Source organism: Myodes glareolus, chromosome 24, assembly GCF_982192425.1.
Source record: "Myodes glareolus chromosome 24, mMyoGla1.1, whole genome shotgun sequence".
Taxonomy (NCBI): Eukaryota; Metazoa; Chordata; class Mammalia; order Rodentia; family Cricetidae; genus Myodes; species Myodes glareolus.
The window spans coordinates 15,483,677-15,507,346 of NC_142049.1; the positions used below are offsets into that span (position 1 = coordinate 15,483,677).

The 23,670-nt window shown below is 37.7% G+C and overlaps 1 protein-coding gene and 1 pseudogene across 7 annotated transcripts in view; one reads left to right on the forward strand and one right to left on the reverse strand.

Moving 5' to 3' along the window:
- Positions 1–23,670, forward strand: part of Cpeb1 (cytoplasmic polyadenylation element binding protein 1) — a 97,678-nt gene that overhangs the window by 32,109 nt on the left and 41,899 nt on the right. The window contains exon 3 of one of the 7 annotated variants that reach the window (XM_085683076.2): positions 6,434–6,530. The exons of the other annotated variants lie outside the window; for them this stretch is intronic. The gene's annotated coding sequence lies outside the window, so the exon portion shown is untranslated. The remainder of the gene's footprint in view (positions 1–6,433; positions 6,531–23,670) is intronic. 7 annotated transcript variants of the gene reach the window in all.
- LOC125400815 (U11/U12 small nuclear ribonucleoprotein 48 kDa protein pseudogene) lies at positions 20,469–21,333 on the reverse strand (annotated as a pseudogene).

The window sequence follows — 23,670 nt, forward strand, 5'->3', positions numbered from 1 at the left end:
CCCTCAAGAAGGCCTCAACAGAGTGAGGGGCCATCAGGAACAGTTCATGACCAAAAGTTAATTTGACAGCTCTTTGTGCCAGCAGGGCAGTGGCAGCTGTGGCTCTTAGATATACTGGCCATGCAGCTGTGACCAGATTAAGTCTCTTAAGCAGCTATGCCACTGGTCTTTTCCGGGGTCTTAGGGCTTTCATGAGGACCCCTAGGCAATGCCTCTGGCCTCATCTTTGTACAAGTGGAATGGCTTTGTAATGTCTGGGAGAGCCAGGACTGGTGTGGACAGCAGGGCTTTTTTCAAGGCCTTGAAGGCCCTCTATTCAGTTTCAGTTCATTCCAAAGGCTGTGTCCCCCTGGTGAGTCCCTGAGCTCCTTCTCCTAGTTTATTTCTCTTCCCTCCTCTCTTGTCTGTTTCCCCAAAGGAACAGCCACTTCCTAGAGTTCCCTGTCTTTCTTTGGCTGAATCCCAGCTGTTGTTAGCTTTCTGAGCAGTTTCCAAAAGCTGAGATAAACTCATCCCTTCAAATCCCTGTGACTTCTGAATTTTTCTCCTTGTGTCTGGGACTGACTATACAACAAAGGCAACATTAGTGGCTTGTTGATTTGGGGGAGGGGCATTTGGGCCTATGGGAGTTAATACCCAACCTGTCCCACAGAGCTTTTCCAGAAACCTAGTGGATGATTCATGAAGTCCTTAAGTAACCTGACATGACTACCTTGGATACACTGGCAGGTTTTATGACTGCTACTTTTAGCCGCTTTTAATTCCTCCAATAATGATTGGCCAAAAAAGGCATCTAGTGTCCTCTTACCATAAAATAACTTCCAACAGGCTGATGAGGGCCTGAAACTTCTAAGAAAATGGAGGGTTTGGGGGCCTTCGAATTATACAAGTTACTGGTAGAGAGACATAAACCATGAATGGGGAAGAAATTAAACTTCTTTCAACCACCCAACACACACACACACACACACACACACACACACACCTTATTCCTTCTTCCATTTTAGATCTGTTTCTCTAGCCAACAGAAACACAGGAAGACACAGTCATACAGACACATAGTAAAGATAACCAGGGATGGCCAACACAGATTCGTATACCCAAACAGAACAGGGGATTGCAGTTATGTCTCATACAGATCCCAGACATAGGATCTGTGGTTATGTCTGCCCTTCCCTCTTGTGTCCTAACCAGATGACGCCTCTTAGAGACCAAACTTTTGGAGGTTTTCACACCAGACAACTTTTGACTTACCTTTGTTTTCTTTTGGGTGGAGGTGTTTGGGTGCCCCAGAGCACTTACCAGTGACCAGAGAGGATTCTTCTGGGGTCCTAGAACATCTCAAGATGCACACCCTCTAAGAGTCCTCTCCAGCTGGTGCACACTTCCCTGTTCCTCGGGGTACTAAGACCCAGAAGGGTCAGGGTCCAGTCTCTGGGAATCTCACTTGTGAGTGAGTTCATCAGAGATGACCACTCACAGTTTATAGCCAATCGGAAGTCCTTATTCCAGCCTCCAGTGTGACGACCCTCAGATGTTTGTGAACCCAGTGTTAGAACGAGTTAGAACAAGAGGCTTTTAAAGGCAAAAGTCACATCCTGGTTTCTTGCTCTACAGCTGCAGCGGGAAGTTTGAACAACCAAGCAGTTTAACAGAAACAAGTTAGCTGGGGCATCTTAACCTCAACTTCTAGATTAAGTGTTAGGTAATTTTCTACAAGATTCTCCATTTAAAAGCTCAAACTCTAGTTAAACTTGAAATGGCTTCAAGATGGAAGAACGTCTGTACTTTCTCCCTTTCACAGTAATTGGTTTGAGTGTGCCAATATGAAACCCATGGATAAGGAGAATCAACTGTTCACCTCCCTCCGACAGTGCCACACTGAAGTTTCAAAATTTAAACCACTAGCCCCAGCCCACAGATACCAGAAACTGGTGAACGTTTCACCTAAAAAGTATTTTTATCTTAGGAATAGGAGTATTTTGCCTATATTGGTGGTTTGAATAGGAATGGCCTCCATAGACTCATATATTTGAGTACTTGTTTATTAGGAAATGACACTCTTAGGAGGTGTGTCCTTGTTGGAGTAAGTGTCGCTGGGAGTGGGCTGCTGGGTTTAAAATGCTCAAGTGAGACATAGTGTCTCTTTCCTGCTGCATACCTATCCATATGTAGAACTCTCAACTCCTCCTTTAGCCATGTCTTCCTGTGTGCTGCAATATTTCCCACCATGAAAATAATGGACTAAACCTCTGAATCTATAAGCCAGTCCCAATTATATGTTCTCCTTTGTAAAAGTTGCTCTGGTCATGTTTCTTCACAGCAGTAGACACCCTAAGCCTGCATGTGTATCTGAGTATCACTTTTCCACTGCAACTCTAAATATTCTTTGTTTACTTTGTATATTTTGTGTTTTATTATGTGGCAAGGGCACTTTTAGGGGACATCTACAGTCTTTTTGGTGTTCTGTAAGCTTCTTGTATTTTCATAGGCATATCCTTTAGGTTGGGAAAGTTTTCTTCTATGATTTTATTGAATATATTTTCTGTGCCTTTTGAGTTGGACTTCTCCTTCTATCCCTATTATTCTTAGGTTTGGTCTTTTTTATGGTGTTCCATATATTCTGGATTACTAGTATCAAGCTTTTGTTGGATTTAGCATTTTCTTTGACTGATGAATCTATTTCCTTCATTTTATCTTCAATGCCTGAGATTCTCTCTTCTATCTCTTGTATTTTGTTCTTTATGCTTGAATTTGTGGATCCTGATCATTTACCCAAATTTTTCATTGTCACAATTCCCTTGGTTTGTGATTTTTGTAATGTCTCTATTTCAATTTTCAAATCTTGAGTCATTTCTTTCATCTGTTTGTTTTTTCTTGGTTTTCTTTAAAGATTTTGTTGATTTCTCACAGCTTTTGTCTCCACTTCTTTAAGTACATTTTTCATTTCCTCTTTAAGGGCCTTAATCATTTTCATAAAGTCATTTTCTTCTTCTGGGTTGGAATGTTTAGAACTTGTTGTAGAACCACTAGTTTCTGGTGGTGCTGTATTGCTCTTTATGTTGTTGAATATATTCTTGCCTTGTTGTCTACCCATCTCTTCTTCCAGTCAGTATAGATGGAGCCTGTGCTTCCAGGGGTCTTTCTTCCTCCAATCGGTGTAGCTGAGTGCTGTGGCTCTGTTGAGTGTTCCTTCAGATACAGGCAGAGCAGACCTCTAGTGATCGGTCCTTCAAGTGCAAGCAGGCCCAAGGCTCAGATGATGGTCACTCATTGAGGTGGAGGTAGGGTCACCGTTCTGGTTGCTCACCGCTTCTTGGCAGGTGGATCACTTGGGTCTCCTCTCAATATTTTCTTTGTTTTTTTTTTTGAGACAGGGTTTCTCTGTTAAACAGTCCTATCCTGTAACTCACTCTGTAAGTTTGACTTTCTTAAAGCAAAAATATTTTATAGTTGTTTTTTAATTTTTTAAAAGATTTATTTATTTTACATGCACAAATATTCTACCTGCATATATCCCTGCACAGAAGAGGGCACCAGATTGCATTATACATGGTTGTGAGCCACCATGTGGTTGCTGAGAATTGAACTCTGGGAGAGCAGCCAGCACTGGAGAGATGGCTCAGCTGTTAAAGGCTAGACTCACAACCAAAAACATAGTTGATATTTTAACATTTGTGTCATCAACCAATGATGACCATACCTGGATGTATTAATATATTATGGGTTGACATCAATTTCCTATCATTCTCCTTCATTTACTCATGTAATTTTGTAAAAGTAAGCTTTCACTAACTGATTGGTTAACTTAAAAATAATCACTTAGGAAAGATAGTTAAATGGTTGATTATTCCTGTTTACTTTCTTTCATAATACTGAGCTAATTTCTCCAAAGTTGACCAGTGTATTTTCTAGTATCATCATGGCCTAATGAATTCAATGTGTTTGGATGTGTCTTGATCCATTGCAATTACCCATTTTTTGTCCACATGGTTCTATCCTTGAATAGCTGATTTTCTTCATATTTAGGAGAGTGACTAATTTTTGAAAATTCATTAAGATGTAGAATAAGTGGAATTCTCATTTATTCCTAATGTAGAATGTTTCATGTGATTTGGAAAACCATATAGAAATAGTGAAAAGGTCAAGTGTAAGTTATCAAAAGACCTAAAAATTGACTTAAATCTATATATTAAATAAAAACAGGGACTGGAGAGGTGACTCAGTAGTCAAGAGCACCTACTATTCTTTCAGAGGACCCACGTTCAGTTCCAGCACCCACACTGAATGGCTTTACAGAGTCAGGGGATCCAATCAATGCCTTTGGCCTTTACGGGCCCTTTCATACACATGCATACATATGCATGTACATATGTGTACACATACACACACACACACACACACAATTTTAAAAGTGAATCTTTTTGAAAAATCTTTAAAAGCAAATATAGGTTCCATAGAGACTTACTTAGTTTGGTGGCAAGGCTGCTTGCTCACATGTGTGAGACATTGGACTCAGTCCCAAGCATCGTAAAGAATTCATCATAGCTCTAGGTAAAAGCTTGTAAACAGACTTTTGCATAGCATTTTCATACTGTTTCAGATGTGGGGACAATCAGTGAGTGGATAGACAAAAAGTGTTGATACAGTGGAACACATTACTGAGAAATAAGGAAGAATGAAGTTCTAATTGATACTGCAATATGTATGTTCCTGGAAAACATTCTAAGGAAAACAAACTTTTTAAGGGCCATGTATTTTTTTTTAATTGAGTTGGTTGTTTTGTTTTTTGATACAGGGTTTCTTTGTGTAACCCTGGCTGTCCTGGAACTTGCTATAAGAGTAGACTGACCAGATTGACCTTGAACTCAGAGATCTGCTTGCCTGCCTTCCAAGTGCTAGCATGAACTTAAAAGGTCATATATTGTAGGGTTCCATTTTTGTGAGTGTCCAGAAGAGGTTGGATTGATTTATTTGACTTGACTAGTGACTGCTCAGTGATAGGAGGGGACATAGGGGAATAGGAAGAGCTTCCAGACAGTTTCTTTTGAGAATGATAGAATGTTTTTTTTAAATTTAGTATTATGACACTCTAGATATACTAGAAACTACTGAATTGTATAACAAGCTTGTTCGTTTTAGTGTATATATGTACATTTTTTGAAATGGTGGCTCTGTGTCTCCCAGACTGATTTGAAATTGTGGGGTCAGGTGATCCTCCTTCCTGATCCTCCCAAGTAGGAGTACATCAGGAGTAGGTTACTATGCCCGGATTAATTGTGTAACAGAAATGGATCGATGTGACTAAAAAGGAAAAATAAATAATTACAGTGTACTGCAGAGGGCCACCAACTTCCTTAAATTACAGTAGTGTTCTTGAGAATAAGACTAACAACCATGTTTAAAAACACACACGGAGACAATTCTTTAGTTGACACATAATAATCAAATTGTTCTGGATGCTGTGACTACAGATGTGAACAGATAACACAGCATCTGCGCCCTTGGAGAAAAGCTATGAATAGGATGTGTGTGGGTTCAGAAGGCTGGTAGAGAGGGTGGCACATGCAAGACCTTTCAGATTATTTGAAATAGTTTGAAAATTTAACAGTGGGGCCAGACAGGGAATGACTGGGACAGAGGTTCAGTAATTATATCAACTGCACAGGTTGGGATGGGTGAATTCAGGGAAGGACACCCCCCCCCCCAAGAAAGTGACATTTGAAGTGATTACCAGGGTGACAAGTTCAGTCTTGTAAAGACTTGTTTTGTTGAGATTGAGGCAGAATCTCACTGTATAGCTTAGATCGGCCTGTAATTCACTGTTAGCCCAAGCTCGTCTGGAACTCATGATGATCCTGCCATAACCTCCAGTGTTCTGGGATCATAGGCATGTGACATTATGTCCAGCTAGAGACTGTTCTTAGACAAGAATGAGGGCAAAACAGCAAGCTTCCAGTTAGCATGTATTTGGTGATGAAAGCCATTTTAAGGGAAATAATTACTTTAGTTTTTCACCTTTGATCATATTGTGAAAATGTCATTTTAGGTGAATTATTGTTAGCATTTGAGTTTATTTAGGAATGAATGTTTATGTTTTTTGTTTGGGCGGTGTACTGCTGGAGATAGGGAGTTAGAACTGACTCTACTACTGAACCATACCCCGAACCCTGCAAGAGATTATAATATTGCAATTACTACGTTAAGGTTAAGCTGTTTCTCCCCCCCCACCCACCCACCCAGGGTTTCTCTGTGTAGCCCTAGCTGTTCTGGAACTCGCTCTGTAGATCAGCCTGGCCTTGAACCCACAGAGATCCATTTGCCTTTACTAAATACTAGGATTGAAGATGTGCACCACCACTTCGAGCAGCTTCAAATTTTTTTCAAACTCTAAACATTTACTGAAATGTTATCTTTTCTGTCCCTTTCACAGTTTGATGGTGCCGCCTCAACACATATATAGTGAAGAAAATTATCAAATGACTCATCACCACTGAATGTTGGAACTATAATTTTTACATCCTGATAAAGTAAAGTTCTCATTTTGATTTCCATTTCCTTAATAAGTGGAGCAACTTTCTTTAAGCTGTTGGTCTTCTCAGTCTCTTCCCTTGGCACAGGAACGCCACCAGGCAACTTGAAAAAAAAAAGTCTTAAAAATTCTTATCACTTTTGTTTCAGAAATTAAGAGATAGACAGATTTTAATTTATTGTTACCTAGTTCATAATAAGATACTCTAGAAAACTTCTGCAAAGCCAGCTTACATAACCATATGTCTTTTACTGATAAATTAAACTTTTTTAAAACACAAATTCTGACTAAGAATGATAACTGAGAATTAATACTTATATAATTCTGTCCCTAGGTATAAAGATGTACTCTCAAGCATACCTCTCATTTAGAATAGCTATGAAACCAGTTTGAACCAGTATCTTTAGTTTCTTTCCTAATGAACAGAAAAATTCAAAGCTGTAAATTGTAGAATTCAGTTTTATGTAGATTAATTGAGGGTTTTTTTTAATCTCCTAGCATTTTGGTACTCTGAACAAAATGTTACTGAAGTAACTTTGTTCCAACTAAATCCCAGAGAAATTATTAATAACTGTGTAATAAAGCCAGTATACTAAGAACTTATACAAATAATAGTTCTACGGTTTTAAATATTGCTAGTACTTAGGAAATATAATTAAGTTGTTTTGAGGTGTAAGTTTTGAGTGTAGTGCTCATTCTTTACAGAGGACAGTAAGTGCTGACTTTGCTGTAAAGGAAAGGATATAAGATTAAAATTCATGATTAAAGAAAATAGGGCAAAGAGTATGGCTCCTGGCTGTTGTGTTCTATTTGGAAAAAGCAATATTTCAACCATTTCATAATCAAGAGCAGGATAAATTACACTAACAGGATATCTGAAAAACATGCTTACCTGGAGAATTTGAACCCCCCTTCATTCTAGTCCAAGAACTCTCTGTGTTCCTTCTCTAGTTTCTCCTCTCTTCTAACACTTCACTCCATTTGTGCAATGGTTTGGTTTGTCTCCACCACAAAACTTGTATTTCAGTGAAATCAAGACTTGAAACTGTTTTTCCTCAGTTCATTTGTTTTCCTAATGCCTAATACACAAAACCAAGTCATTAGAATCTTTTTTAACCTGTCGTGTTCATGGAACTTAAGGTTGAGTAATACCAGTGTTTAAAAAAAGATACCAAGAGGGTCTGGAGAGATGGCTCACTAGTTAAAGAGCGCTCATTGGCCGCTTTCCCAGAGGACATGGGTTCAAGTTCCAGCGTGCACATGGTAGCTCACACTTGCTGTAACTCAGTTCCATGAAATCTGACACTCTCACACAGACATACATACAGGCAAAACAGCAGTACACATAAAAATAAGATAATGAAAGGTGTATATGTTTAATCTGAGCACTTGGGAGTCAGAGGCAGATGAATCTCTGTGAGTTCAAGGCCAGCCTGGTCTATAGAGCAAGTTTCAGGATAGCCAAGGTACACAGAGAAACACTGTTTCAAAAAATCAAGAAGGAAGGAAGGAAGGAAGGAAGGAAGGAAGGAAGGAAGGAGAGAGAGAGAGAGAGAGAGAGAGAGAGAGAGAGAGAGAGAAAGAAAGAAAAAATATATCTTCTCCATGGGTTTGTAAGTTCTTTATTCCTCTTAAACCTACAAAGTTAGTTTTCTTGTTCTTTTTTCCCTCATTTGTGAAATTGAAGACTGATGGTTTTTATTTCATCTCTAAAAGCCTTGGTCTGTGTGGCACCATCACCATCTGCTGGACTATCAGAGTTGTGCACTACAAAAACTTGATCATGCCTTAATCACTTTAGAATCACTTGTGTACCAGTTTTGAAGTATAGATCCTTTACTTCATTTAAAGAATGAATGAGTGCAGTTACAGATGAGGCCATGCAGAGGGGTAAGAGTGAAGGTGTCAAGAGTCACTACTAAGCATGGTATTTAAGGTTTTTCCTAATTGTTGGACAATTTAGTACATTTTTAAGAGGATATCATTAATTTCTAGAGGATTCAGAAAATCTATAGGAAATTATTACAAGGGTGGATATGGTGGAGCACACCTTTAATCTCAGTACTTGAGAGGCAGAGGCAAGCCTGGTCTATATAGACCCTGTCTCAAAAAAAATTAGTATGTTGGACGGTGGTGGCATCCATTAATCCTAGCACTCAGGAGGCAGACACAAGTGTATCTCTGAGTTCGAGGCACAAAATAAGTGTAAAACAAGGGTAGTTTTCTTCATCATAATGATAGAAATTTAAATGAAAAATTATTCTCTGCTCTAGGGTAAGACCCTAGAAACAGACACATAAATGTGTTATCTGTGGAGAAACTATTCTGAAAGATAAAAATTAGTGTTAAAATGAGTGGAAAATCTTTTGCTTCTGGGATGGGAAGGATTACTGTTGGAGACTTGGATCCTAAAATGATTAAGAGCACAGAGTCAAACCAGTTAGTTGTTTAACCAAAAACCTGGCTTGATACTCTTTTTCCACCCTTTAGTCTCAGATCAGATGTTCAGTTAGGATCTCCAGAAAACATATTTTAGGAACTTTTTCCTCAACTTGTTAAGTGGTCATCTGTGAGCCTGTGAGTTTTTTAGAATGTTGCTGAGAAGCATTCTTAGGTGGGGGGAAAAGATGAGTATCTGGGATCTCAAAATGCAACCTGTTGGCTCAAATGGAGTAAACAACATCTGAGAACACCTAGAAAAGGGTGCCCCCACTTGGGAGAGTGACCTCTGTAAGCAAGAACCTGGCAGTATTCCTCTTCTTTCAGTCATATGCCTGCCATCTTAGTTAGAGCTGTGAAAAAAAACACTATAACCAAAAGCAAACCTTGGGGAGGAAAAGGTTTCATTATGTCTGCTTACAGCTCTAGTCACAGACCATCACTGAGGGAGTCTCAGGGAAGGAACTCAGGCAGGAACCTTGGGAATGAAGCAAAGGCCATGGAAGAGTGCAGCTCATTGATATACTCAACCTGCTTTCTTCTAACATCCAAGACCACCTGCCCAGGGTTGGTATCAACAACAATGGGCTGGGCTTCCCACATCAATGACTAAGAAAATGCACTACAGGCAATCAGATGGAGGCATTTTCTTATTTGTGTTTAGTTTGTGTCGAGTTGACCAAAAAAAAAAAAAAAAATGAGGACAGTTGTCAGGTTCAATATGTCTTAGACTTTCATTACAGTGATGGTGATTCTAATCATGATCAGGACACATTTCCCAGGGCCACTGAATCCCCAGTTCTTGGAGTACTTACTATACTTGGAGCATTGTAAAATAGGATTTTAGTACTTGGATCCCTGGAGGATACCATTTCTTCTTACTCATTTTCTTCTCAGTGGATTTTTATTTCCTCATTTACAAAATAAGGATAGGCCTCTTCTTTTTTAACCCATTTCACAAAAATTGTGTTAATTGGGATAAAAGCATGAACTCGATTTCTTGTTAACAAGAGCTAAAACATTAGAAAACTGGGAAATCTTTGCATTCTGCCTTGAGAGTATTATAAATACAATGATCTACTTTCTGTTTTGAGAATAGTGTATTTTTTTCTGTCTTTCCAAGATGCAATAAGAAGGATAACAGAATAACAGGACTGAGTCTACATACACTAATAGAGAGCCTACATTTCCCAGACTCTCCTACAGCTTAGAGCGACCATGTTAACTGGAGAGATGACTGGAGCAGAGCTGCTTATTCTTCTAGGCTTTGTTCTGCTTTCCTGTGGGGTGAGATTTTAATATCAGACTTGCAAACCATCTTAGAAGATAGTTCATTCATGAAGTTCAGCAAGCTTTATTTATTAAAACATAATTAAAACATCACTGTTACCCCTTTTGTCTAAAATAAAAAGGACTAGTAAGAAACTATACAATAAGTATAGTAATTATATACAATATATAAAGGCAGTAAGCACATAGACAATTTCTTGTTCATTTGCACATGACTAATTCATAGAAAATACTCCATATCTATCCTATTTAGAGTCCAAAGGACAGCTCAGCTATTCTGAAGTATTATGTTTAAGAGAAAACTAGTTTCCTCATTGCTTTAGTCATTGAGATTTATTTAGTCAGATAAACCTCATAAACAAGAGGGACAGGCCTAAAGTAAAAACCTCTAGTTGACAGATATGCTGTAAAAAGCCCATTTAGCCCAAAAGTCAATCACTTTGATGTTAATTTTGAACAGACAATCAGGATCACCAGGTACTTAGGAAAGCTACATCTCAGAGATAGGACTAAGGCAAGAAAGGAGAAAATGCTTTCTGAGGCATGTTATCAGGGAAAATTACAGAGTTAAAAAGTTTTATTTTTTTGTTTGAAATTTGGTGTAATCAAATTTATTGTGATCCTAATTTCATTTTGTCATTTACATCTCATGTAAAATTTAAAATCTCATTTTAATATGGACTTTTTTGCAAATATTGAAAGAAAAATTCAGTTTTATTTAGAGGTTGTTAAATCTGAGCACCTTACCCTATTTAGTAAGAAATTCTTTAGTAATATTGGTTGTTAAAGTTTTTGTTTAAAATAGACCAAAAATCGAAAGACATCATTTGTAACTACTAGTGACATTTTGATCTGTCTCCCAGTATTTCTCTAATATACAGATTTTATTTGCATGGAATCTTTCAGACTGTGCTGTGCATTAAATTCCCTATTTCTCTTCCTTTTTCTGTAATTAATTTTGAAGTTTGTATGACATTCAGCTATGTAAATAGATGCATTATAGGAACATTATATACATCAATAAAATAAATCTTAAAACTAGTTGAATTCTTGGTAGGACAGGATAGCTTTAATGCAAAGCTCCATGGGGACCTGAGTGAAGAAGAGAAAACTGCTGATAATACCCTAATAAAATAGATAGACCAGGATATGTTAGGAGAATGGCCCTGAACCTTAGAAAGTGCCACAGACTAGGAGACAGGAGTATGTGTTGGAGGTTGGATTGATTGGTGCCAACAGCTCTAGATTTGAATTCTACCTCTCCCTTTGGTGGCACTGTCATTTCTGTTTAGTCTGGACCATGTTTGTTCACTCCATTTGAAGAGGACATTTGTCCAGGAGGTGTTTCAGTTCTTGTAGTACTTTTCTTTGTGTCTCTGTTGCCTGGTCCTAGAACTTTAAGGGCTTTGATTTCCAGAGATTTTTGCTCTGCATGTACTCTTTTCTTGGTTGATCAGTTTTTATGAAAGGGCCTTAATTTTTAGACTCAAGGGATAGCTTTTATGGTTCATCTCATGGACATGACATCCAAAGAGTGAAGATAGTAAAATAGCAGCTCTCAAAACCCTGGGAGAGGTTAGTAGTAAATTATTGCTAAAAGATACAGATTTTTACATAGAATGAAAAAATTCTGCAAACTAAAAAGATAGCTCATACACTTAAATGGTTAAAGTGTTTTATACTGGGTATATTTTACCACAATAAAAATTTCTAATACAGAATACTCTTACACATTTAACTTGGTGAAAATTCATCCATTGGATTTGAGATAATATGTTGGAAACCTATCTGTTTAAAAAATAGTTGGAGGTGTAGCTTAGTAGTATGTATATATATTGCTTAGTATGTAGCTTAGTAACTTAGAATGTGGTGTTCTTAGCACAGTTGAGGCCTGGAGATTGTTTAATGGTTAAAGCACGTCTGCTCTTGTAGATGTCAGATGGCTCACAGCAGTCTGTAATTCCAGCTCCAAGGGATCTGACATTCTCTTCTGGACTCCATAGGTATCTGTCTGTGCATATACATACACACATGCACACGCATGCACACCATAAAAAAAGATTGGTACTTGGGGGGTAGCTCCATCGGTTAAGTGCTTGAAGACATGAGGATCTGTGTTTAATCCCACCACCCTCAAAAAGTATGGTGCAGTAGAGGCATGACTGTACTAAGCAGGCAGAGAGGTAGAACCCCTAGACTTGACTAGCCAGCCATGCTAGCCATTTGGTGAGTACCAGCCAAGTTCAATAAGAAGTCCTTAAAAAGGGTGTGGAGTGATTGAAGATGCCGTTGTCAACCTCTGCCTTCCACATGTTTACCCCACATGCACACAAACATATAAACTTCCATTTAGGTACCAGCTGGACTTCTCCATATTCCATAACATAAGTAAACATATTCTTTCAGCAATTGGGCCTTACTATCAGGCTTAGAGAATAGCCAGTATCCTTCGCAAGAGCCTTTCATGCTTGGAATTTTTCATGGGACCCCTTTGGTCAACAAACTCAAGAAGATGTAACTGGAGGTTTTATTTTGTGGCTTAAGATGTCTGGTTGGGGCATTGTCTATTCTATTATTTGGTGGATTCATTTAGACATCTCTTATATATGTATATATTTTAGGAAGCTTCTTAGAGTAGTAGGTTTCCATAATGAGTTTTCCAATGGTTTTTGTTAGTTTTCCCTCCCCATATTCCCTCCTCTTCTATTCTCTTTATTCCCCTGCATATTTAATTCTCCCAATCTAGTTCCCCCTGTTTTTTCTCCACAACAATTACAGTCTATTTCCCCTTCCTTGGAAGATCCTCTCTTCTCCCCAACTCCCTTACTGGAGATAACTAAGCTGTGATTATTTGGATTATAGCACACATATCAAAGCTCAAAAGCTTTTATCCATATATAATAGAAAACACATTGTTGGCTGAGGTTTCTGTCCCGCCCAACACTGCAGCAGTTAAGTCCCAAATAAACGCACAGAGGTCTACGTTAATTATAAACTGATTGGCCTATTATCTCAGACTTCTTATTAACTCTTATAACTTACATTAGTCCATAATTTTTGTCTGTGTTAGCCATGTGTCTTGGTATCTTTTGGCAAGGCGTTCACATCTTGCTTCCTCTGTGTCTGAATAATGACTGCAGGCTGACTCTTTCCTCTTCCCAGAATTCTGTTCTGATGGCCCCACCTATACTACCTGCCTGGCTACTGGCCAATCAGAGTTTATTTAAAATACAAGTAACAAGATACAGACTATGTCCCATAGCACTCCCCCCGTTTAAAAAAACAAAAAACAAAAGGAACTCTTAATTGAATCTCCTTTGTTTAACTTTTCTCCTGAGCATTATCCATAACAACTTGTAACCAACATTCTAAACAAAGGCAGACATCCATAATCCATTTATTTGGGAATGTGGGCATAATTTTCTAAGATACTTCCTGCTGATTGGGGGCACTGATAATCTTACAGGAACCTAAAGAAAATTTGAAATTACAGTCAAGTTCTGACTGGAAAATTTTGTGAAATTTTGGAAAATTTTCATCTCAGTTAGCAGTCTTGAAACTGTTCTGAATATAGAACTCAGAGGAAACTCCAGCAGAGGTCCTCTGAAATGTTGGATCATCTGGGCCATTGCTCCTATTGGATTTTATTAAACAAGTACAAGAAACAAATCTTTACAGAGTAAAACCATTGTCCCACAACACTCCACCCCTCTTTTTTTTATAAACAAGAACTCTGAATCTAATCTCCCTTGTTTAGCTTCTTCCTGACCATTATCCATAACAACTTGTAACCAAAATTCTAAACAAAGGCAAACACCCATAATCCAATTTTTGGAAATGTGGACAAAGTTTTTTTAGGATATTTCCTTCTGATTAGGGGCGCTGATAATCTTATGGGGACCTAGAAAAAATTTTTAATTGTAATCAAGTCCTGAATGGAATATTCTGTGAGGCTTTATCATTTTAGCCAGCAGTCTTGAAACTGTTCTGGATGTAGAACTTGGACATCTAGGCCGTCCGCTCCTATCGGAAATTTCTCAGGGGGTCTTTCTTGATTAAACCTTACTTTTCTTAATCCAGAATGAATCCACAGCCTCTCATTTCCTTTTTCAGCAACGCAGTCACATTTCGCTTCCTCTGTGTCTGGCTTCCTCTGTGTCTAGGTGACAATTGCAGACTGACTCTTTCCTCTTCCCAGAATTCTGTTCCAATGGCCCCACCTGTACTTCCTGCCTGGCTACTGGCCTATCAGCATTTATTTGAAATACAAGTGACAGGGAACAGACCATTGTTCCATAGCAACACATAAATATCTGTCCTTTTGGGTCTGAGTTACCTCGCTCAGTAGGATATTTTCTAGTTCCACCAATTTACCAGTAAAATAGCTAAATTGTATTTCACAGTGTATATATATGTACCACATTTTCATTATCCATGCATTTGCAAAATATTAGGTCATTTGTATTTTCTAGATATTATCGAGCAACAGTGAATATGGCTGAGCATGTATCTGTGGAGTGGAGTGTTATAGAGTCCTTTGGGAATATGCCTAAGAATGTGGTACTGCTAGGTCTTGAGAGTACATCTATTCCCAGCTTCCTGAGGAACTGTCACACCAATTTGCATGGTGGCTGTACAAGTACATGCTCCCACCAGCAATAAATGTGTTCCCTCTCCTATATTCTTGCCCGCAGGAGCTGTCATTTGTTTTATTGATCTTGGTCATTCTGACTGATAAAAGATAAAAATCTCAGTAGTTTAAAATTGCATTTCCGTAATGACAAGAATATTGAACATTTCTTTAAGTGTTCCTCAGTCATTACTCTGTAGCATAATCTCTGCTACATTCTGTATCTAGTTTTTTAATTGGATTTTTGTTTTAGTTTGATTTTGTGTAGGGCAGTTTCAAGACAGGTAGGTTCTATATAGCACAGGCTGTCCTGGAACTCATTCTGTAGACCAGACTGGTTTTGAACTAAGAGACCTGCCTACCTCTGTCTCCCAAGTACTGTGACTAGCAGCATATGCCACTATCACTTGGGGTATTGTTTTCTTTATATCAGTTTTTTTTTAGTTCTTATATATGTTTTAGATAGGGAGCATTTACTGGATGTATAATTGGTAAAGATCTTTTCTCATCTTGTAGTCTGTCACTTTTTCTGAATGATTATGTCCTTTGCCATATAGAAGCTTTTCAGTTTTGGGAGGCCCCATTTATTAACTGTTGGTCTTCATGACTGTGCTGTTGGTGTCCCCTTTGGGAAATCTGTCCTCTTGTTGATGAGTTCAGGTGTGTTCCCCACCTTCTTTGCTGTTATATTCTTGGATATCTGACCTAAGTTGAGGTCCATGATCCGTTCGGAGTTGAGTTTTGTGCAGGCTGATATTTGCATTTGTCTACATGCAACTATCATCTAGTCTGACCAGCACCTTGTATGCAGCCATCCAATCTGACTAGCACCACTTATTGAAGATGCTATCTTTTTCCCCCTGGTGTGTTTGTCAAGAATCAAGTGTCCACAGGTATGTGGACTTATGGTCTGAGTCTTTAATTCAGTGTCATTGATTAACATGTCTGGATGGATGGGTGGGTGGGTGGGGTGGGGTGGTTGGTTGGTTGGTTTTTTGAGACCAGGTTTCTCTGTATAACAGACCTGGCTGTCCTGGAACTCACTCTGTAGACCAGGATGGCCTTGAACTCAGAGATACACCTGCTTCTAACTCCAGAGTGCTGGAACTAAAGGTATATGTCACCACCTGGCAGCATACCTGTTTTTATGCCAATACCATACTATGTTATTATACAGCTCTGTAGTACAACTAAAATCTGGGGTGGCAGTGCCTCCAGCAGTTACTATCCACTCTTGCTTTAGTTCTCCTGAGAGTCTGTGTGTGTGCTTCCATATGAAGCTGAAAATTTTTGTGATAAAACTTCTCCTGGGGAGATTGAAGACATATCTACTCACCCTAAGTAGGGAGCCCATGACAGCCAAAAGTATCATGAACACCAAAGTCCAGCTTGGTTAACAATGAGTTTTATTAGGGTTGCTTACTTACTGGAATGTGGTTGGGGCATTGCTTATAAGCAAAGAAATGATTCAAAGATGACTACATCACCAAAGCTAATCCCAGCATGGCTGACAGCTCACAAAAGCTGGGAAACTTGAACATACTGCACAGCCCACAGGCAGCTTAACAGGTTGAGAGAATTCTTTCCAAGTGACTCAGTTGATCTAAACCTCTTCAAGACGGTTGGTCTGGTCTTAAAGTCATCTTTGCAGCTTGGTTCTGCTTTTCTGAGAGTACAGACTCTCAGTTTGTATTGCTTACTCTGACAGGGAAGGCCCAGTGAATCTGATTAGTTTTAGGGACTTCCTGAAGCTATTTTAGTTGTTTACCTTCGTGTTCAAGGAGCTGCCCTACTGGATGGAAGTCTTCGATCTTGGAGTAAACTGTTGCACAACATTGTCCTTTCAAGTTTGGGAAAGAATTGTGATGGTATTCTGATAGGGATTGGGTTCAATCTATGAATTTGCTATTGGTGGGATGGCCATTTTCATAAAGTTTATTTTCATAAAGTTTATAAGTTCTTACTGTTAAGCTAATTAGTTTAGCCTTTAGTTTCTTGGTATTTTACTCTAAATATTTCAATCACAGCAAAAAGGTTGAAAGAATTACAAAAGGAGTGGGTGTCTGTAATATCTACCATCAAGAATTGATAAACATTTTATCATACTCATTTTAATTATGCAGCTGTTTAATCCTCTAGCCATTTGAGTATGTTTTATTTTATGATTCAGTCCAAAGTAACCTATAGATATGGGTATAGCTTATCCTTGAATATTCAGTAACCACTCTTAACTGTTCATCATTTATAAATTTATACATGTTCTTTTATATGTCAGCATTATATACCTTTATAAGTAAACAGTATTGCACTATATTAAAATACTACGTTTTGTTTTATTTTCACTTGGACTATATCCACATTTGGGCAGTTATAAATAAAGCTGTTACCATTCTGTACAGTTGGTTAGAGGAATGTAACTCAAGTTCTAATTGATCCTAATAAAAACCCGGAGTCAGATATTAGGGGGTGAAAGCTGAGAGAACAGAAAGCAGAGCAGTCATCCACTACAGAGACTTTTTACCACTACCGAATCCTCAGACCTAAAGGGTGATCCTGTCCTCAGACTTCATGCTCAGGCTCCAACTGTCTCCACCAAACAAATCTCAGGCTGCGCTGCGCTTGTCTCCTCCCGCCTCATATTCCTCTCTCTGCCCAGCCATATCACTCCTGTCTCCACCCCTCTAGTGCTGGGATTAAAGGTGTGGGATCCCAACTGCTGGGATCCCCTTTGTGTGAGCTCTGTTTCTCTTTTAGACAGATTCAATCTCCTGTAGCCCACAGGTGACCTTGAACTAGCAGGGATCCCTCTCCCTCTGTCTCCTGAGTCCTGGGATTAAAGGTGTGTGCCACCACTCCCTGGCCTCTGGTGGTTTAGCACTGCACTCGGATCTTCAGCCAAGCTTTATTTGTTAAAACAAAATATCACTATAGAGGCATATAAACGTTTTATTCCTTTTAGTTGAGTTTCTAAATAGAATTTCTGAGTATGTGTGCTTAATCTTATAAAAAGTTGCCACCTTTTTCCAAAGTGGCTGTTTCCAGAATGTTAATTCTGGTAGGTAATAACCAAATGCTGGCATCACATGCTTTTCTGAACTGAATAGTGTGGTGGGTTTGTCTTCGTAGGTGTGTCCTCGTGATCCACTGTGTAACTTGACTCTTTTCAACTGAATAGTGTGGTAGGTGTGTCCTCATGATCCATTGTGTGACTTGAATTGTTTTGATTGTTTATGAAACTGAGTATTTCTTTTAAGGTTTTCTTGGCTGTTTATAATTCTTCTGGAGAGCTTTGCAGATCTGGTGCAATTTTAAAAATTAGGAAACTTTACCTCTGAAATTCCTTCCTCCATACATTAGCTATTTGTGTTAGATAAAGTTATAGATATTTTTAATGTTTTGTGGTTTGCCTATTTATTTCTTTGTGTCTTGATCAGAGTTGTTTGATTTTGATAACATAATTTACCAAAACTTCTTAAATGATGGTTTCATTCTATGACCTCCATGTCTTTGGACTGGAAATAGAGTTCAGTGGTAGAATGCTTGCCTAACATGTGTGAACCCTGGGCTCAATCTCCAGCACTGTGCAAATTGGAAAGGAAAAAAAAAAAAAGGTTTCCAATCTCCAACGGCCCCAGCCCAGCCCCTACCAGGTTCATAGTTTCACTATGCATTTTTGTGTGTAGATGCAGGACATCTAGGCTCATTTTCCCATTTTTTCTACTCCCATTTGTAAGAAGTCTTTTGCTACTGAGTTGCAGACAAGCAGACAGGCATCTGTGACTATTCTGACTACTAATTAGGTGGAAAATAACCTTTTGATAATATAGAATCTTCAGTATGTAAAGGTGGTATATTATAAACATTGTTTATTATGTGATTTTTCTCATAGGTTACAAGCAAAAAAAAATAGACCACAATAGATACGAGTACTGAAAAATAGAGAATAATAATTTTTTTCTCTTCAGGAGTTTACAATCCTCATTTTTAGTAAAATAAACAACATAAGTAAAAGCAAGATGGGCTGTTAACATCTCAGTTTTTCAAAAAAAAATAGTTTACTAATGCAATTTCCCGACTACTAACCAGTGTTTACGAAGAGGAATTAAAGCACTTTCTTTTTTGGCTCTATATTATATTTTACTAGGGTCAATATATGGAAAATATCTAAGTGGTTAAAGGAGGAAATAGATGAGAGTAATATATAAAGGATCTAAAACAAGCAAACAAAATATTGTTACATAAAAGTTCTAGGTACCATATAAACTTGAACTTTTTTCCATCTGTATTTTTAAACAATGGAAATGTAAAAAAGCCAAGATCAGCTTTTGTAGAGTAAATTACATTATTTTATATGCTTCATTGAAGGAATTTTTGTATTATAATCATAGAGAAGAACTATAGTTTGCTTCATATTTATGAAAATTTTCCTAAATGAAAACTTTCGTTTAGTTTAATAAATTAAGAGTTCTTTTATTTTAGACTATCCTGTAAACGACCAAACCACCAGAACATGGTTATACAACAGTAAAATATTCTCTTTAATCAAAAGACATTTTGTTTGATTTAAAAAACAAAACAAAAATAGCAAACAGCCAAAAGCCAGCAAACGAGCAAAAGAATATAGAACAATACCTACATAGAGCTGGTAACTTTCTAAGTACTCAACAACCTGAGCATTTCCAAGCACCTTCATTGCCATCAAGAACAGCAAAATGATTTGTCATGCTTTTAAATTCACTGCTAGGAGTAAAGACAGTACAGATTAGTCAAAGTCAACAAACCCTACAACTGCCACACAGCGCCAGCCCATGGATTTTAAAAGACATTCTTAATCTTTTTCTTGTTCTGAATAATGTTGTCAGGCCCTCAGGGTTGCATTCTCTTCCTGAAACTGACGTTTTTCATCTAATTCTTTTTGCTGTACTTTCAGATTAGCTTTCATTTGATCATTGCACGGTTGGAGCTCAGCTTCAGAATCTTTCAGCTTCCCTCTTTGTCTAATAAAACAACAGTCTTCATCTTAACTACATGCTCTTGTTTCCATTTGTGCCAGACACCCTTAGGAAGTGGTCTTTTCTTGTTACTAAGTGCAAAATAAGTAAGAACTGCCAGTTTCCCACTTCAGTCATTGTCATGATGTGTATCATTTGTGACACTATTCTGTCTATGTGTATCTTCTTAACAATATATTTCTTGTTTTGATGAAATTCATGTTTACCATTTTCAGCTGCAGTGACACCCAAGGATACTGTTTTCTGGGATCTTTTACCATTGACTTCAATGATAGGATTACTTCTCAACTACTGTAAGAGCCAAAGAGTCTTGTTATCATTTTAACATCTTCTCATGATAGGTTCCAAAAATGCTTTTTAACTTACATATTTTACTAGAAAAAATTTTGAAACATAAATATTTGTTAAAATAATGAGCATTACATGATCATAATAGCCACTCTCTTAGGTAAAGATAATTAAACCATTAGCATACTGGTTATACTATAAGCATAATTAGTGCATTCACAAATATTTTGTTAATATTTTTTTGCTTTCTTTTATGACTATGTTGTCTTTCTCATCACTATCTTCTTGACTCAGAATTTTTATCTTTATTTCCTTTGCATTTATATGGACTTCTACTGAGAACTCTACTATGTCACAAACTGTCAACATCTAACTAGCCAAATGAATCCTACCAGACGGTCGTAAATCTATTACTGATGGCCTTTCTTCTTTTTTGCATCATCCTCTGCTTTTTACCATTCTTTTTGCAAATGGTTACTGACTTCTTCCCATGTACCACATCCCAAATTACCTCAGCATGTAATCCTTTTGGTTACATTCTTAGCTCTGTAGGACTAGTGTCTTCTTTTATCTTTCACTTCTGCAAGGATTTCAGGTAAGATTATTCAACTTTTTTGGCTATTATCTTGATTGACTTTAGCAGCACAGTCTATAGACAGATCACTGTCGTTTTCAACAACTTGAGAACCCGAGTGCTATTTCTTTGTCTCCTCAATGACAGAATCATGAAGGGCAAGAAGCAGGTCACAAACAGAGCGTTTGTGGTTTAGAGAAACTTCAACAGGCACTGAAGAATATAGTTTTATTCTGATATAGTCTGATTATTTGACTATAACAATCACTGACTTTTCCGACTTCAGTTCTAGTTTTTTAATTGTCTGGAACTGAATCTTTATTCAAAATAACTTTTTTCTTTTCATAGAAAAAGAAAAATGAAACAGGATTATACATTCATCTTCTTATTTGATATTGCCCAGCTTCCTAAATCTGCAAGATTCCATGTGCTTTGCTAGCAATGATTTATGTATGTGATTATTGTAGTCATAAAGACATGTTGCTATTTAATCCTTGGCCTCCACTTTATCTTTGGGGTCCAGCTGATCCAGGCTCCACTTCAAGCACACAATCAAATCCTCTAGCATCTGTCAGTACACTCCATGAACTTGCTCTGCAAATATTTTAACTTTATGTTTCTGAATTTATTTCATTATCCAATTTTAAATGGTTTATGCTTATGCTGTGTAAGCATGCTTGCTTTGACAATAAGTGAAGTGACACTGTTTGACTAAATATTCATAATCTCAGTATCTCCTGGTTTAAAGTCCATGTCCTAAAAGAACAATAGACTATAAGTAACACTACATTCTGATCCCTCAGAAGTCTGCTCTAGGCAATCTTAGAGGTAATATCCATGTGGTCTGTATCATATTGACAGCAGTTACTATCCACTGTATCCCTAATGGATTAGGGTGTCAACTACTAGAAGCAATAGAAAAGTACTTTATTTTATATAAATCTTGAATGTTCTACCTAGGGAGGTTTTTAATTCTGCAGATATGACTTAGATGTTCCAGAGAATGATGACTTGAGTAATAATCAACTCCAGACTCACTTCACTACCCTAAAGTATGAATAAAAACCTCTCCTCACTGATTTTCCAACATACTTTATCTTAGTGCCTGGCATCCACATGGGCTTCAAAGTTCTTCTGTGGTACTAAAACACTGCTGTTGTTGATTATCTCTTCTTTACAGTAGCATATTTTGGCACTAATTGGACTCCCTCTTCCTTCTGCAACTAGTCCCAAGGCATGTTGGTATAGAAATTTTAAACTGAATATTGTTCAAGTGAACATTTAATGACTTGTGAAACCCTATTGGTACCTTGAACTCAGAAGTGGGACCTGAAATTGTTATAAATAAGCAGATGAGATATGCATAGGATATATGACATACCCAGTAAGGTTACTGAGGTGAGAACGATTCAAAATCATGGGAAGACAAGATGGTTTTCTTGCCTGTAAGATTAGAACAGGCAAAGAACAACATCAAACTAAATGGAGAGAAACTCACAGAGATTCCACACAGGAACAAGACAAGGTTGTCTACTTGCTCTGTATCTATTCAATATAGTTCTTTGAGGTCCTAGCTAGAGCAATAAGACGACAAAAAGAAATCAAAGAGATACAAATTGGAAAAGAAGTTAAACTCTCACAGTTTGCTGATGATTGATATGATAGTTTACTTAAGTGACCCCAAAAATTCTACCAAGGAACTTCTACAACTCATAAACATTTTCAGTAATGTAGCAGGATACAAGATTAACTCAAAAATCAGCTCTCCTTTACACAGATAATAAATGGGCTGAGAAAGAAATCAAAGAAACATCACCCTTCACAATAGCCACAAATAGCATAAAGTATCTCAGAGTAACTCTAACTAAACAAGTGGCAGACTTGTAAGACAAGAACTTTAAATCTTTGAAGAAAGAAATTGAAGAAGACACAAGAAAATGTAAAGATCTCCCATGCTCTTGGGTAGGTAGAATTAACATTAGTAAAAATGACAATCTTACCAAAAGCAATCTACAGATTCAATGCAATGCCCAGCAAAATCCCAGCAAAATTTTTCACAGACCTCAAAAGAACGGTACTCAACTTCATAAGGAAAAGCAAAAGACCCAGGTTGGCCAAAACAATCCTGACAATAAAAGAACTTCTGGAGGCATCACAATCCCTGACTTCAAACTCTACTCCAGAGCTATAGTACTGAAAACAGCCTGGTATTGGCATAGAACAGGCAAAGAAAAACACATTACAATGAAAACCACAAAGGTCTATGAACTTGCTACCCACAAGAAGGACAATGATAATTAGGACAAAGCTAGTTAGGAACCCAAAGTGCTTCTTCAAATCACATATCACACTTGGAGACATTGAGGAGAATACCCACTCAGGCAGTGAAGGCAGCCTTTGTTTGTACAAGTCAAACCTTTTAAGGAATATTTTAAAAAGGAAATTGAATGCGGACCAGACTTTGACCCTAGGTTTTATAAGGAAGTCTTAAAATTTTATAAATATGTCTACATGAATGATGACACCAAAGATGAGCCCTGACATAATAGAATTAAATTTTATGGACCATATATCGGGCATCTGAGGTATGTGGCAGCTATAGAAAATTTTGGTTTATATTATCAAGAAAGGTGGAATTTACTGATATCAGGGCACAGACTGGTGAATTGTGGATCAAGAATGAAAAGATCATGGACTAGAGAGATGGCTTGGTGGAGGAAATGCTTGCTATGCAAGTCTGAAAACCTTAGTTCATTCATATCCACAGAACCCATATAAAAACCAATCTCAGATACTGCTATTGGAAGATGGGAGGCAAAGGTCTTTGTATCGGTAGAGTGTGCAGGTCAGTTAGTCTGTCATATGCTTCAGTGAGCAAGAGAGACCTTTCTCAAAGTAGGTGAGA